Source organism: Elephantulus edwardii, unplaced genomic scaffold (genome assembly GCF_000299155.1).
Source record: "Elephantulus edwardii isolate Elephantulus edwardi_28Jun2011 unplaced genomic scaffold, EleEdw1.0 scaffold00071, whole genome shotgun sequence".
NCBI lineage: Eukaryota > Metazoa > Chordata > Mammalia > Macroscelidea > Macroscelididae > Elephantulus > Elephantulus edwardii.
The window spans coordinates 14003391-14019191 of record NW_006399821.1 but is presented as its reverse complement, the minus strand read 5'-3'; the positions used below and the strand labels follow the sequence as shown (position 1 = coordinate 14019191).

General features: G+C 45.7%; 1 pseudogene; it reads right to left on the bottom strand.

Moving 5' to 3' along the window:
* Positions 1-2095: 2095 nt before the first annotated feature.
* The window catches only part of LOC102847726, a 41971-nt pseudogene continuing 28265 nt past the window's right edge, over positions 2096-15801 (bottom strand).

The following is a 15801-nucleotide window of genomic DNA, read 5'->3' as shown; positions in this document are numbered from 1 at the left end:
GACACCTCGTGACCCGCCCGCCGCCGGGTACCCGCCTGGGGTCCCTGCGCCGCACACCCCCGCTTGGAAAGAAAAGTCACTCGGTCCTGAGCGGCCCGGCCCGCGGCCCCGAGCCCAGAACTCACACGCCGCGGCCGGGAGTCGATCACCACATCCTCGACGCGACTCTCCAACCCCATCCAAGAGAACGCTGCTGCTCTGGGAGGGGGCCGGCCCCGGGAAGGACCTCCCCTGCTCCTTAGCAACCATTAAGGTCGCAGTTTCCTAAGAGACGGCGAGCAGGGGCGGAGGCTGGGGGCGGCCCGTGGCTGGGGGTCGGGGCCCCGCCCGCCGCCCGCCCCCGCCCCGCGCGGCGCCGCTGCTGGGATGGAGGAGGACCGGAGGCCACAAGTCGCGGAAAACTGGTCCAGCGGGGCCGGACGAAAGTTCCGGATACGCTCCCGCAGCGGCCTGCGGCCCCGCGCGGATGCTCCGGGCCCCTCCCGAACTGGGACGCTCGCGGGCGCCCGGTGCCCCCCTGCCCCCCGCCGCGCGCCCATCTCCGTGTTCCCAGCGCGACACGTACGCGCCACGCCAGCCCAACAATACGGCCCCGTGCGGCTCTAGCCGACAGCCCCCCACCAAGTCAACCTGGAGCTGGGGCTGAACCTCATCCCCGCTAACGGGTGGGGGCACCGGCCGAGCGCCGAGACCAAAGTCCGGGGGAAGGTGCCGGCGATGCTCCCACCGGGCAGCCCCACCGGCCCGCCGAGCGCCCCGCGGCCCCGGCTACCTTGCTGCGAGAGCCGTCATCCCACCGCTCGCGGCCCCGGGAGTGACTCGAAAGTATGCAGGAGCAGTTTCCCCTCCCACAGGGGGGGGAGGGATGTCGAGGGAGGAGGGCGGAAGATGGAGCGCGGCGCTGGGAAGATGTCTCTGGCTCCGGGTCCGCGCACCATCCGAGTCCTGGCCGGCGCTAGTTAAAAATAAACTTTGCTGCGGCCCGGGGGCGGCTGGGGGCCGGCAGGGCCCGGCGCCGGGGCGCGCGAGCGGTGATGCACGGCCGGTCCGAGCAGCGGCGGGCGGGTTGAGTCGGCAGCTCGGGAAGGGGAAAGGAGCGGAGGAAGGGGAGGGAGGAGGAGGAGTGGCGGCCCCGCGAGCAGCCCGAGGGGAGAGGCAGCCCGCTCATCCCCGCCGGCCTTGGGGCGCACGCGGGGCGGCGGCTAGTGCGCGCGGGGCCCTTTCGCCGAGTCAGAAAAAGTGCAACCCGCTGTACAGAGTGCACCCTGCTCATCCCAAAAGTTCTCGAAAAGGACGCTCCCGCTCAGACCCGGACATGCCGCTACGACCCGACGAAAAGCGAGCAGATCCTGAGCGCGTACTTACTGCCCGCCGGGGCGGTGTGCTCCAGAGCATGATGGAGTGGCGTCCGGGGGGCTGCACAGCGAGAGAGAGGAGAGATGCAAACTTGTTCCGGAAAAGGAATCAAAATGGCGTTTCTGGATGTGCAAAGTTCATCAACTCGGCAGTCACTTCCCCTCCTCCTCGGCTCCCCGCGGGAGGGAGGTGGGCGCGCAGCTGGCGACCCTCGGCGCCCTGAGCCGTGCTCCGGCCCCCCGCCTCGGCCCCCGGCCCTCTCCAGCCGCGCGCTCGCCGCCTCGCTCGCCCCTGCTCACCCTGATAAGTAGACACATCACGTGTTGCTCCTGCGAGTCTCCTGGGGACGTGTTACTGAGCAGCGGCGGCGGCCCGGGAGGGGGGGGCATGGTACCCGCCGGGCCCCTGCAGCCCCCGCCCCGATTCTGACCATGGGGTCGCATTTTCCATCCTAGGACAGATGGAGGTGACAGCCCCAGCCCCCACCACAGTTTCAGGGTCGCCTTGTTCCTCCGGGGAGGGCCGTAGGCCAGGGGAGGGCCCGACCGAGGGGAAGGGTCGCGGCAGCCACAGCTGAGCGCGATCCAAACAGCCCGGAGTCGGCCAGCCGGCTACCTCTGCCGGCCACCGCGCCCCTTCCCCTTGGGCCCCTCGCTGTGGGCCGGCTCGCACCCCCCGACTTTTCATCACTCCACGGTTTGTTTCATTATTTTAACAGAGGACAGGGAGAAGAGGCACACTAGGCACAAGGCAGGGTGACGTGGAGGTAGGGGTGCCATGGCCGGCGCCCCTTCTCCGCTTTGGAGGTATCCGGAGCGGGGGAGGGGGACACCCCCGCGCGCGCCTGTTCACGCGCTCCTCGCTTTCGGGCATCCAGGTGGGGCGAGTCGGTGATGGGGCCAGAGATGAGCGAGCTGGCTTTCCTCCGCCCCCCGTACCCTTCTGCCACTCTGCTCCCTGGGCCTCGCCCCACTCCCGGGGGTCTCCTGCCCCAGAGACACTCCGTCCCACACATCCAACACCAACGCGCCTCTTCCCCCCCCATTTGCAACCCCCGCCCTACAAATGATGCTGACACCCCACAAACGATGCTAAGTGGGGCAACCTGCGTCCTGAGGATGGCGGAGGCCCCACTCACTGCTCCTGTGTCCCCACCCCGTGGTGGAACGGCTGATGCTGTGTCATCCCCATCGCCCTCCGAGGCATCGGAGCCACACGCAATATCTCTTTCTCTCAGAGGGCTCCAGTTTCAACTCTGTGAAAAGCAGGGGCCCTCTCAGCAGTTCTCTCCATCTTCCCCAGCACACAGAAGAGCTCCGCGGACCTAGTTATCACTGAGCCCAGAGAATCCAGGCCTAGGCTGCGCCGCCTCCACGTTGCCAACTGTTAGTACTTGTCCATGGAGGTTTCGAAAGGGGCCTGTTCTGGAACTTTGGAAACATCTTAAGAAAGATAAGAATGATTGTGGTTGAAAAGAACCACCACATCCCTCCTCCTCCAACCCCATTTCTAAAGACAAAAGTACATCTAAGCAACTATAGAGAATAAACCAAAACCAAAATTTGTTACTGGGGCTCAGCAGAGAATACTACTATAAAATTATGTATTTGAGACTGTTCGGTACAATGATTTTATTACATACAGAACCGCTGCCTACTTTCCATCAGAACCTTTGTCCATGACCTCTGGCTTTGGTTCCACAGCAGCCAGCTCGTCTCCTGGCCACTTGCACACCAATTCTAGGCCTTTCAATTGCTGTCTTCTTTCTACTGGATTCTAATTTTCAGGGCTGCAGATGGAAGCATTTGTTCAGGGTTGGACCAAATGTATGGATGTTGGTCAAAACAGAACTCTTTAGAAACAATCAAAAAACAGCAGTTGGACCAGAATTCTGACTTGAGATAAGTAGCTAAACCACTACCCAAGCAGGAACTGATTCAGCTGGCTGTTTCTCTCACTTCCAGAATCATCAAAATTAAGTTTTCAGAACCTGTTATGTTTCCCAGGGTTTACTGTTTGCTGAGGAAAATTCTACACAGAGAAACTTCAGCAGTTGCCTTTTTCTAAGCCTCTCTTCCTCAAGGTTACTATCGAATGCTTTTTTTTGGATATAGGCCTGTCATGGAGGAAATGAAAAGGTCTCACACATAGACCCAACAGAAATTGGCTTAAGTTGTCACTGCTTCAATGACAGAGCAGTGATGGGAAATGTTAACTTTTACTTAGGTTTTGAATAGGAACAGCATCAAAGATAGTATTAAAAATATAAAGCAGCATAAATTTTCATGACAAATTATCACATTCACTACCTAGATAATGTTGCCACCTAAAAGCAAACACATGTTTTATTAAAATACTTTGTTGGTGCCAAAACGTGAGGGGAAATTACTTTTAAAAATCGGATTCTAATATTGCTGGACCATATCTTCCCATTTCTAACTAATTGCTATACTTAGATATCAACAAATCTGTTCAAATTATTTGTTTCTTTATATTTGATATAAATATCATTGATCCAGAAAATATTTATTCAACATCTAACAGGTAAAAAGAGTTGTACTATTAGAACCACAGTAAAGTTTCTTTTAAGAGTAATGGTATGTGCTCACTTCGGCAGCACATATACTAAAATTGGAACGATACAGAGAAGATTAGCATGGCCCCTGCACAAGGATGACATGCAAATTCGTGAAGCGTTCCATTTAAAAAAAAAAAGAGTAATGGTAAAATTTGGAAACACTGGAAGTATTTATATAGATAGCATAGTGAGCACAAGTCATGTCAACACATGGAAATGGTTGAAATGGCAGATATTTTGTTACATATATTTTTTTACCACAATTTAGAGGGGTACAAATCAGAAACACAATGAGATTCTATTTCCTATCCACTAGGATGTCTACAATAAAAAAAAGAATTAGAAATGTTGACAAGGATGTTGAGAAAGTGGAACCCTCATACTTTTTTTGGGGGGGATGTAAATGGTGCAATCACTTTGGAAAATAATCAGATAATCCCCAAACAGGTAACCAGAATTACCTTTTCAACCTGAGAGTTACCTTCTCTTGAAAATATCTGTCCCCCAAAAACTTGAACATGAATGTCTGTAACTGCATTATTCATTATAGCCACAAATGAAAAGAAATATTCATCAGCTGATGAATGGATATACTGTTACAGCCACACAATGGACTATTATTTGGCTATTAAAAAGGAATGAAATATATAGATGAACTTAAAAACTATGCTGGGTAAAAGAAGATGATCACAAAAGACCAGGTATGGAATTTATATGAAATGTTGAGAATAGCAAATAGAGACAAAAAGTAGACTTTTGGTTGCCTGGAAAACCTATACTTGGACCAGGAGGCAGTTGTCAGAACAGAGCAAGGAAACACTGTATGATTCAAAATCAGGAAGGGTATACGCTAGGGATGCATCCTGTCTCCATACCTTTTGAATCTACATGTAGAACAGATCATCCAGGAGGCTGGGCTCTATGAGGAGGAATATGGCATCAGGATTGGAGGAAGGCTCATCAACAACCTGTGTTATGAAGATAACACAACCTTGCCTCTTGAAACTGGGGAAGACCTGAGGCATTTGCTTCAGAAGGTTAAGGACTGCAGCCTTCAATATAGATTTAAGCTCAACATCAAGAAAACAAAGATTCTCACCACTGGGCCAATTAGCAGTATAATGATAGTGAAGAGATTGAGATTGTTAACATCTTCAGCTTGCTTGGCTCCACAGTCAACACTCCTGGTACCAGCAGCCAGGAAATCAAAAGATGAATTGCATTGGCAAAATCTGCTTGTCAGGTACCTCATCAGAGTACTGAAGAGCAATGTTGTCAGTCTAGAGACTAAGGTGCACCTGATGCAGGTCATGGTCTTTGTAATTACTTGCTATACATCAGAGAGCTGGACAATGACAAAGGATGACAGAAGAAGAATTGATGTCTTTGAGCTGTAGTACTTAAGAAGAGTACTGAATATATTGTTAAGAGAACAAACAGATCTGTCCCATAGAGGGTAAACCCAGGATGCTCCTTGGAGGCAAGTATTTTGAAACTCTATGACATACTTTGGGCATGTTGCCAGGAGAGACCAGTCCTTAGGGATATCATGCTTAGAAGGGTAGACAGACAGCACAAGAGAGGAAGACACTGGATGAGATAGATTGACTCAGTAATGGGTAATGAGGGTAGGCATATCAGAAACAATGAAATTGGCTCAAGATAAAGCACGTTTCAGAGCTACTCATAGGGTAGCTATGAGTCGCAGGTGATTCAATGACATATAACAAAAACAGGACAATCAACATCCTTGACACCAGGAAATCAAACTATGAGTTTCACTAGGAAAATATGCTGTCAAGGCTCTCTCTAGAGAACAACAATGTCAGTCTACAGACTAAAGTGTGCCTGATACAGGCCATGGTTTTCTCACCTGCTTGCTATGCATCTAAGACCTGGGCAATGACTGAGGATGACAGAGAACCAATGCCTTTGGGTTGTAGTGCTGGAGAAGGGTATTATTGCACATACCACGAACTGCCAGAAGAGCAAAGTGTTCTTCCTAGAGAGGGTGAAACCAGGTTGCTCCTTGGAGGCAAGGATTTTGACTCTCCATCTCACATACTTTGGGTATGTGGCCAAGAGGGACCAGACCTTGGAAAAGGACATCATGCTTGGAAGGGTAGAGGGCCAGCACAGGAGAGGAAGACCCTGAATGAGATGGCTTGACACTGTGACTGTGCCAGTGGGGTCAGGTGTATCAGAGACAGTGATGTTAGCTCAGGATAGGACAAGTACAGAGTCCTCATTCATAGGGTCTCTGAGTTATGGTCAACTTGGCGGCACCTAACAACAGGACTGATAATGTTAAAGGAAATAGAGATTGACAGCTGAAGTATATGGAGTTCCTTTTTGGAATAATATACTCTGAAATGTTTATGATTGCACAGTTCTAAATATACTGAAACCAAAGGCATTTGACTGTGTAGACCATAATAACATTATCATAAAGGCCACTCTGGTGGCCTAGTGGCAAGAAGCTGCACTGCAATCCCAGAGGTACATGGTTCAAATCCACCAGATTCTCTGCTGTACCAGTCAGATCCGATTTGACTGTACACACACAAGAATAAGAATAAAAAGTAATGAAAACATTTTAAATATAACATTGTCATAACAATATCATGGCTAACATTGAGAAGAATGGGAATCCCAGAGCACTTAATTGTGCTCCTGTGAAACCTATACCTAGACCAAGATGCTTTTGTGCAAACAGCAGCATGCAATGTTCATTACATGGTTTAAAATTAAGAAGGGAGTGTGTCAGGGTTGTATTCTCTCTTCATGCTTACTCAACCTCTATGCTGAGCAAATTATTCAAAAAGCTTGACTCCAGGAAGAAGGATGTGGCAACATGAGACTCATAAATAATCTGCATTATGCAGATGATACAACCTTGCTTACTGAAAGCCCCTGAAGCATTTGTTGCAGAGATCAAAGAATACAACCTTCAATATGGATTGCACCTCAATGCCAAGAAAATAAAAATTCTTACCTCTGGACCTATAGGCAACATCATGATAGATGGAGAAAAGACTGAAACTGTCAACAACTTCATCTTCTTTGGATCCACAAAGAAGAAATACCTTTGGGACCAGTAGTCAGGAAATCAGATGTACTGCACTGGGAAAATCTGCAGTTTGGGAGCTCTCTAAATTATTAAGAAGTAATGATGTCAGTTTGAGGACTAAGGTGCATCTGATTCAGGTCATGGTCTTTCCAATCATTTGTGATGCATTTGAGAGCTGGATAGTGAATAAGGATGACAGAAGAATTGATGCTTTTGAGCTGTGGTGTTTGAGAAGAGTACTGAATATCTCATGGAATGTCAAAAGAACAAACAAATATGTCTTGGAGAGGGGGTAGCCAGAGTGGTTTTTGGAGGCAAAGATGATAAAGCTTCACTTCACATACTTCGGATATGTTACTAGGAGGGGCTTCCTTGGAGAAGGACATGATGGTTGGAAAGACAGACGATTAGTGAGGGAGAGGAAGAACCTCAACCAAGTAGACTCATATAGTGAATGCTGCACTAAGCTTTAGTATGTCAGAAATTGTGAGGATGGCACAGGATAGGACAATGTTCAGATCAGTTTTTCACAGAGTTGCTATGGGTCATACGCGATTCAACAGCACCTAAAAATAACATTGCTGTTGTCAGAAGCAATTGAGAGCTGATCCTCCATTGAGTTTCCAATGCTGTAAATTAAACAGGAGATTGACCATCTTTCTCCTCACTTCTGCTCGTGGATTCTAACTACCAGAGATGTGTCAATTTTGGGTTAGCAGGGCAACACTCTCCAGACTACACTACCAGAGCTTCCTATGCAATACATATCTACATAGATATGTTCTATAGTGGGAAACAAACAAAATGGCTAATCTATAATCCATGCTTTATAAAAGTCTATAATCTCATCTCTGCATCTACACATAATCATGAAAACCAACATACAAAGAGAACCATAAAATAAGTACCAAATTCAAGTGTTTAAAGGGGAGTAATCATTTCTAATAAAAGTAACTGGAGGCACAACCACTATGGAAGGCAGTCTGACACTTTTTTAAAAAGTTGAAAATAGAAATATTATTTGATCCAGCAATTCCACTACTGGGAATATACTCTAAAGAAACCAGAGCCATGACTCAAACAGATGTATGCACACCCATGTTTACTGCTACATTATTCAGAATAGCAAAGAGATAGAAGCAACCCAAGTGTCTACCAATAAACAAATGGATAGAAAAACTATGGCATATTCACATAATGAAATAATACACAGCACCAAAAACAATGAAATAGTAAAACATTACATGATATGGCAGAGCCTTGAGGACAGTATGCTATGTGAAATATCCCTGTTACCAAAGGAAAAATACATAACACTGTTGTAATAAAATAGGACAGACATGAGGGTGCCTGGGGAGGGAATGGGGAAAGAGTGGATATATAATGAACAGTGTATTAAAAGAGATGAGGTGAAAAACTGTCTGAAAGGAATATATATGATTATGTATATCATATATGAGAACAAGCTGGAACAAAGGGTTCATTACAGGATGGGATGGGGGAGAGGGAAGGGATAGAAAATGTGCAACAATTAATTTTAAAAACCTAGTAAAATAAGAGAGAAAAACAAAACAAAACAAGAATAACTATGGACACTTCATGAAGAGAAAGCACCGGAGTTTACCATGAAGAATGGCTAGAAATTAGTGGCTATATATGCTCACTGTTGTTGATTCTGAATCACAGCTACCATCCTTCCCCTTAAGTATCCAAGACTGTAAATTTTTACAGAAGAAGACTGCCCATCTTTCCAACGAGGAATAGTTCATGGATTCAAACTGCTGACCGTTTAGTTAGTTGTTGTGGTTGTGTACTGTCCAGTTGGAACCAATTCATAGCTGACCCTCTGTAAGTTTTCAGAAGCATTAAATGGCACAGAAGACTGCACCTTTTTTTTTTTTTTTTGCAGAGGAGCTGGCTGTTTTGAACCGTGTGTCTTTGGATGGCAGCACAGCTACTTACCACTAAACCTGACACATTATGCACTGCATCATCAGGGTTCCTTCGTAACTGGATATTGAGACTCAAAATAGTAGACACAAAGTAAAATGGTACCAAATCATGGTGCCTGTTCGGAGATCAGTAAGGCTTCTAGAGTAGCTAGAGTGTTACCTATACTGCAATATATAGGCAATGAAAGGAAAAGATAAATGTTGCTATGTGCCACTGAGTCAGAACCAACCCATAGCTGACCCTCCAGCGGGTTTCAAAGGCAGCAAACTGCACTGGAGGAGACTGCCCATCCTTTTCCAGCAGGGCAACTGGTGGATTCAAACCATGTGCCTTTAGGATTGCTGTGCAGCTTCTTACCACTAGGCCACCAGAACTCCCTAAAGATAAATAAAATGTGGCTATTCCACAAAGAATCCTAAACATCAGCCATGAAAAGCCATTGGTACTGAGGACTTGAATTAGGTTAGAATCAAGGAAGATCAGGAACCTTTTTAAAAAAACAGATGGAGTTGCAACTGGTGGGTGGAGAGAATCCCAAAGATGAGAACCAAAATGGGGCCAATGTTTTAGGATAACTGAGAGTGTGAATGACAAAAATAAGAGACAGGAACAGGGCAGGCAATACTGAGCTTGAGGTAGACATAAACAAGGAATATGCAGTGTTTTATGCCATGGAAGGCAATCCAGACACAAAGAAAAAGGATGCAGACATTGAAGGAGGTGGCTTTGGATGAGGTAACACACTCTTGCAACCTTCACACTATGTGTAGGTGTTTCACAGGCAGATAAGTGGGGACAGGACACTTCAGACTGAGTGAGCTAAGAGGACAGGGGTACAGAGGCATAAAACCACAAGACCAGTTTCCTGAACTGCAGATACCTCATTCTGCGGCTGGAGCTGAGGAGAGAGGGGAGGAGGTGGCAAGAGTTGGGGCAGAGGGGCCAGGTCATGGGGCCGATTGTGAAAAGTACTGTAGACTTCTCACCAGACCTGGGCTTTATCCAAGTGGCAAGGTTCTGGAAGCGCTTTAAGAGTTGTTGTTACTATATGCTGTCAAGCTGGAACTCAACATGGAGCAGAGCTGACCCTCCAGCGGGTTTTCAGAGGCAGTTTAACAGTATGGGAAGGAGATGGCCCATCCTTCTCCCATAGAACAGCTACTGGATTTGAACCATGTGCCTTTGGGATTGCAGCACAGCTCCTTACCACTAGGGCAGAAGTATCTCCAGTGCTGGTAGTGTAGACAACGGTCTGCAAGATGGTAAGACTTGAGTTAGGGGTACTGACAGCAGAAGAGGAGTAGATAGACGTAAAGCATGATTAAGGAGAATCCAAATAACCAGACCAACTGAGTAGAAAAAGGGAAAAAGCCTTTCGGAAGAATTAACCAAGAGGTATGACACAGGAAGAAAGAAACCTCTGCAGCAGTGGGATAGTGACAAGAGCAGTATGAGAATTAAAGCAAAAGCAGCAGGCTAGACAGGAGGGGCTAAGTGTGAGAAATAGGCATGGGCCAGCTGATGGTGGGAGTGAAGAAAAGTGGGAGTTAATAAAGGATGCTTCTCAGATTTCTGGATTGGAAAAGGCTATAGATGAAATTGTATTGTTGGTCAGGAAGGTCAAAGCATCCAAAAGATAAGGTGAAGTTACAACTCCAGGTAGCTGTGAAAGTGACCTGGTTTGGAAACAAAAGTCTCAGAAGATGTTATCAGTTAAATTAACATGAGGTCATGTTGGAGTAGGGTGGATCCTGATATCTGTGAATAAAAATCCCTCACCGCCATCAAGTCAAAGAGATTCATAGCTGACCCGCCAGTGAATTTTCAGAGAATTCACATAGGAGGAGAATGTCCATCTTTCTTCTGCGGAACCACTAGTGGATTTGAACCTCCAGATGGGGATGCCTTTGGGTCAGCAGTGCAACTTCCTACAGACTACAGAACTTCAGGGCGTGAATTATGTCCTTACGAAAGCAGAAGAGATAAACAATACAAGGAGAAAATGGCCATGTGAGGACCAAGGTCAGAGAGATGACCAGCTGTCATCGGAAGCTAGGAGAGCGGTAAGGTACAGGCTCTCCAGCAGAGCGCAAAGACAGAATCAACATGGCTGACACCTGATGTCCAAATTAGTAGCCAGCAGAACCATGAGATAGCAAATTTCTGTTCTTCCAAGTCACCCAGTCTGTGGCAGGCACTGTCTTATGACAGTCCTAGGAAACGAACAGAGGTAACTAGATGAATGATAGGCCCATTCACTGCTGTGAGTCATGGGCCAGAAGGACATCTAGAAGAGGAGTAAAGGTTGACACAGGAAAAAGGGCTATAGAGACATTAAGAGGGAGAGAATACGAACAGTATGGGCTGTGGGCTGAACCCAGGGAGATGGCGGATATTAGGTGGATGAAAATATTCCCTCTCTATTTCTCTCTAAAGCAGCAACACAGCCAAGGAAACAGGAAGTTTCTAAGGGGAAAGGTGATTAAATACAGAGGCATCAATGCCAGGAGCTGAAAATAAGGTAAGAGCTGAGAGAATGGAATGATGTGAGTTTGGAAGGTAAGGGTTGGAGAGCAAGGAGTTAAAATAGTGACTGGAAGAAGAGGAAGTGAAGGCCATTGCCCTGTCCGAGAAGCGTGGTGTCAAAAGGAAGGTAGAGAAAGGAAAACAACAGCAACAGCGGCAGCAGTAATAGAAGCTGGCATTTATTGAATACTTATTACAAGTTTCTCACCGCCGTGAGTACTTTCCCCGCATTGAGTTGCTTAGCCCTCCCACACTCCAGCACTCCTCACAGCCTCGTGAATTACTTGTTGCAGGGCTAACCGAAAGGTCATTGGTTAGAAAGCACCAACAGCTTTACAGGATAAAGAAGGGGCTGGCTCCTTCCTTCTAAGTTTACAGCCTCAGAAACCCTACGGAGGTTTCATTATGAGTCAGAACCAACCTTAAGGGTTTGGTTTTGGGTTTATTGTTATGTCCCTGGGTGACGCAGATGGTTAAATATGCTGCTACCGACCCAAAGGTTGACAGTTGGAATCCATGCAGAGGTGTTTCAAAAGGAAGGTCCAAGAAAAAGGTCACAGCTACAGAAAACTCTTCTCAGAACATATGTTGTTAAATGTGATAGGTTGGGAGTGACTCAATGGGAAATGGTTTTGTGTTTTTCATTAAATTGAGACAAATTCAGTCATAGGCAAGAGCACTTGGAGTCAGGATACAAATTAGGTAGCCTGAGCCCAGAGTCAACACTTCTTGTGCCATCATCCGCACTGTTATTTGCCAATTGAAAAGAAAAGAATTTAATTAAAAAAATGCTTACTTGATCATAAAATCAATAAAACACTCCTTTTTTAAATAAAAAAAATTTTGTTTTATATTGATTTGCTTACAGAGTTCGTATACATTGTATTTCACACTATTCTTCATTCACTTTGTGTTTCATTCAATGATTCCCATTCGTTATATTTTCTAAAATTAATCAACATTGAACTATGCCCACCATTGCCCTGTCTTTCCAGAGCCCTGCTGGATCTTTCCCATAAAGGAAATGGGAATAAAATGCTTTTGATCTGAGTTTTGCAGAAGATTCACTTGTAGTCTGTGCTTTTGCTCAAGAAGGAATTAATTGAAAGGATACAGAAATTTTTAAGTAGATCATAAGAAATTATGTTACTAACCACAGTTGGATCTACCAGTAGCTCTTTAAGGAGAAAGATCTTCCATGAAACTCCTACTCTCAGAAACTCAAAGGAGGGTCAGCTATGAATAACTTTTTTAAAAATATTTACATTTTTAAAAAAAAATAATGAGAAAAAAGTGGATAGATAATGAATACTTCATTAGAACAGATGAGAGTAAGAACTGTCCAAAAGGAATTTATGATCAGGCATTATATGTATGACAACAATCTGGAACAAGGGGGTACATTGCAGGGTGGAGAGGGGGAAGCTATGAGTCATTTTTTTACTCAATGGCAATGAATTCTGATGAATTTGGCTTGGTTTAGAAGGAGCCCTCGTGATGTAGTGTAAAAGTTGTTAGGCTGCTAACTAAATCTACCAGTTGCTGAGGGTGGGTATTGAGGGGTGGGAACAGTCTCTTCCCATAATGATTTATAACCTCAGAAACTCAATGGAGGGTTGCCAGGAGCTGGAATCGACTTCATGACAGGGGGTTGCTTCTTAAATTTGGATAATAATCGCCTCATTCTTCACATAAACAGAAGGCACAAACCTCTTGCTCTTCTCCAAATATTATTTTTCACTCATGCAGAATAAATCCTGAGGCTGTATCTGGATGGTTTATGGATTCCAACACAGCCATTACAGAGTCAGGACTGACTTAGCATAGTTCACCCTTAACTTCTCACTTGGAATTATTCTGACACTGGTCTCTCCCCCTCACCCCTACCCTCGAACATTTAGAAATATCTGGAGACATACTGAGTTATAAAAAAAGTCCTGTGATGTTGTGGGGGGAAAAAAAAACCCAAAACAACCCAACAAGACACCTTGTGAAGGAGTCGGGGGGGACTACTGACATCTGCAGATAGAAGCCAGGCATACAGGTCAGCAGGCCCTCTTGTAAAGGGTTGTCCAGTTCCAGGTATCAGCAGCATCAAGACTGAAAGTTATCTTTCAGAGAATCAGAGTCCAGGGAAGGTGGTTTAGAAAGGCTAAATTAACTAAATATTTAGGTCAAGAGAAAAGGAATAGAGACTTGGGAAGAAGGATACAGATACAGCCCAGGATGTTTGAAGAAGTGTGTGTGTGAGTGAAAGCCGAGAAAGGTACAGAGATCAACTTTAGGGAAATGAAGGGATAATTCAGAGCCCAGGATTAAAGAACAGCAGAAACATACTGGAAATATTAGTAAGAAAAAGGCAACGTGTGAGAACTGATACCTGATGCCTTGGACAAAGTAAACAGGAACACTGGAAACAGTTGCAGGGCTGAGGCTCAGAGAAAGAAAACTAAAATCCAAACCCATAGCTATAAAGCTGATTCTGAGTCACAGTGATCTTGCATGATAAAGTAGAACTTCCTGGCAGAGTTTCCAAGGCTGTAAATCTTTACAGAAGCAGACTGCCATAATTTCACCCAAGGAGTAGTTGTTGAGTTTGAACTTCCAACCATTTGGTTGGCAGCCAGATGCCTTAACCACAGCACTATCAGCACTCCTTCAGAGAAATGAGACACTGGGAATTGATGGTAGAAAAACTGAGCTCCATTTTACTTTCCTTCCAGATGCCATAGGGAACCATGGAAGAGAGAAAGTCTATGGTACGTTGCTGAGTGTTGAACATGGAAAAGAGCAGGCTGACACAAGTGTTAGCTTCAGAGGAAGACCTCATGGTGAGACATGATCAAACAGGGACCAGTCTAGACAGGAGCCAGGCAATAGTTAAAGGGCCTGAAGACATGGACAAAAGGCAGAGTTAGTGCCAGACAATGGCCAATGTACCAGACTAGACACAATCAGATGGCACTATCTTCAGAGAAGCAAGGATCACAGGCAACCTCTGACCTAATTTCTTTCACCAAGGTCAAATTTTTCTGATTATCAATTCTTCCAATCACCAGTTATTACTAATGCAAGTTAAAGCTAGACAATGAATAAGGAAACCAGTAAGGAAGACCTATGATATAGAAAGGACGTGTGTACAGACTTCATCACCTGCAACTTGGTCGACCTGGTATTGAGGAAGGGCTTCTCAAGTTGTTGATGTTGTAGTTATTGTCAGGTGCCATTTAGTTGGCAATGACTTTTAGAGATCATATGAACAACACATCCGAGCCTTGCTGTTTTGCCATTGTTAGGATGGCATGTCTGAGTCCAAGGTTATAGTCACTGTAGATTCATCTTTTTGAGGGACTATTTCTCTTTCTCTAATCCTCCACCTTCCCCCGCATGACATTGTTTTCTTCCAGGGGCTGGCTGCTCCTGACAACGTGCCCATAGTTTACCATCCTTGCTTTTAAGGAGCTCCTACTTACACTTCCCCCAACACAGACTCGTTTGCTCTTTTGGCAATCTGTGGGATATTCAATACTCCTCTCCAACACCACTCTCGAAGGACAGATCACATTTTAGGTAGGCTCCACGGGCCAGAAGAAATGCTATGGAAAAGGCTAAGAATTAGTTTCTTAGAATGATGAGTCCCAGAGCCTCAGTGGAAGAAGTTTCTGGGTTTCAGATCTAGTACAGGGGCTGGCACACTGCAAGATCTTAAGAGAGATTGTTCTCAGTAGTGCGCAGAAGTGGGAGAAATGGGGAGGAAAAGTTAGAAGGAATTGGAAAGGTCTGGGCATAGAAGAATGGCTTTGCCTTGAGGGAACACACACAGAAGAAGCTGGGAGGCAGGCTGTGAGATGTCATTTGGAATTTCAAAATCCTCTTAGTAATGCAGCCAGTTAAACTTTCCCTCTCACATAAAATCAGAGGGAGGAACTACCTACTAAACATATCGTAACACAGCCTGTGAGTCTAAACCCAGTGCCTTACAACTTAAGGGATGTGTTCTTTCTGGTGACCAAGAGTTCTTTCCCCTTTAAATAATTATCATTTTGGACAAAAATGGCTTCTGAAATGTACTATGCACTTCCTCTCTTTTATCTTCATTTCTAAAAATCAGAAAACTAATGTACAAACAACGGTATTATCCTAAACTAAGAGTGTTATAACAGATTGTCATACACGGTAACTTTCTATCAGCAATATTTATACTGGACCATAAAATGATCATGGCTTTAAGAAACTCTTCATCGAGAGATCCAAGATGGCGGCAGAGACAGTGTGGTGAGCTGCGGGAGCAGCGAACCACTTAAAGCAAGGCCATTAT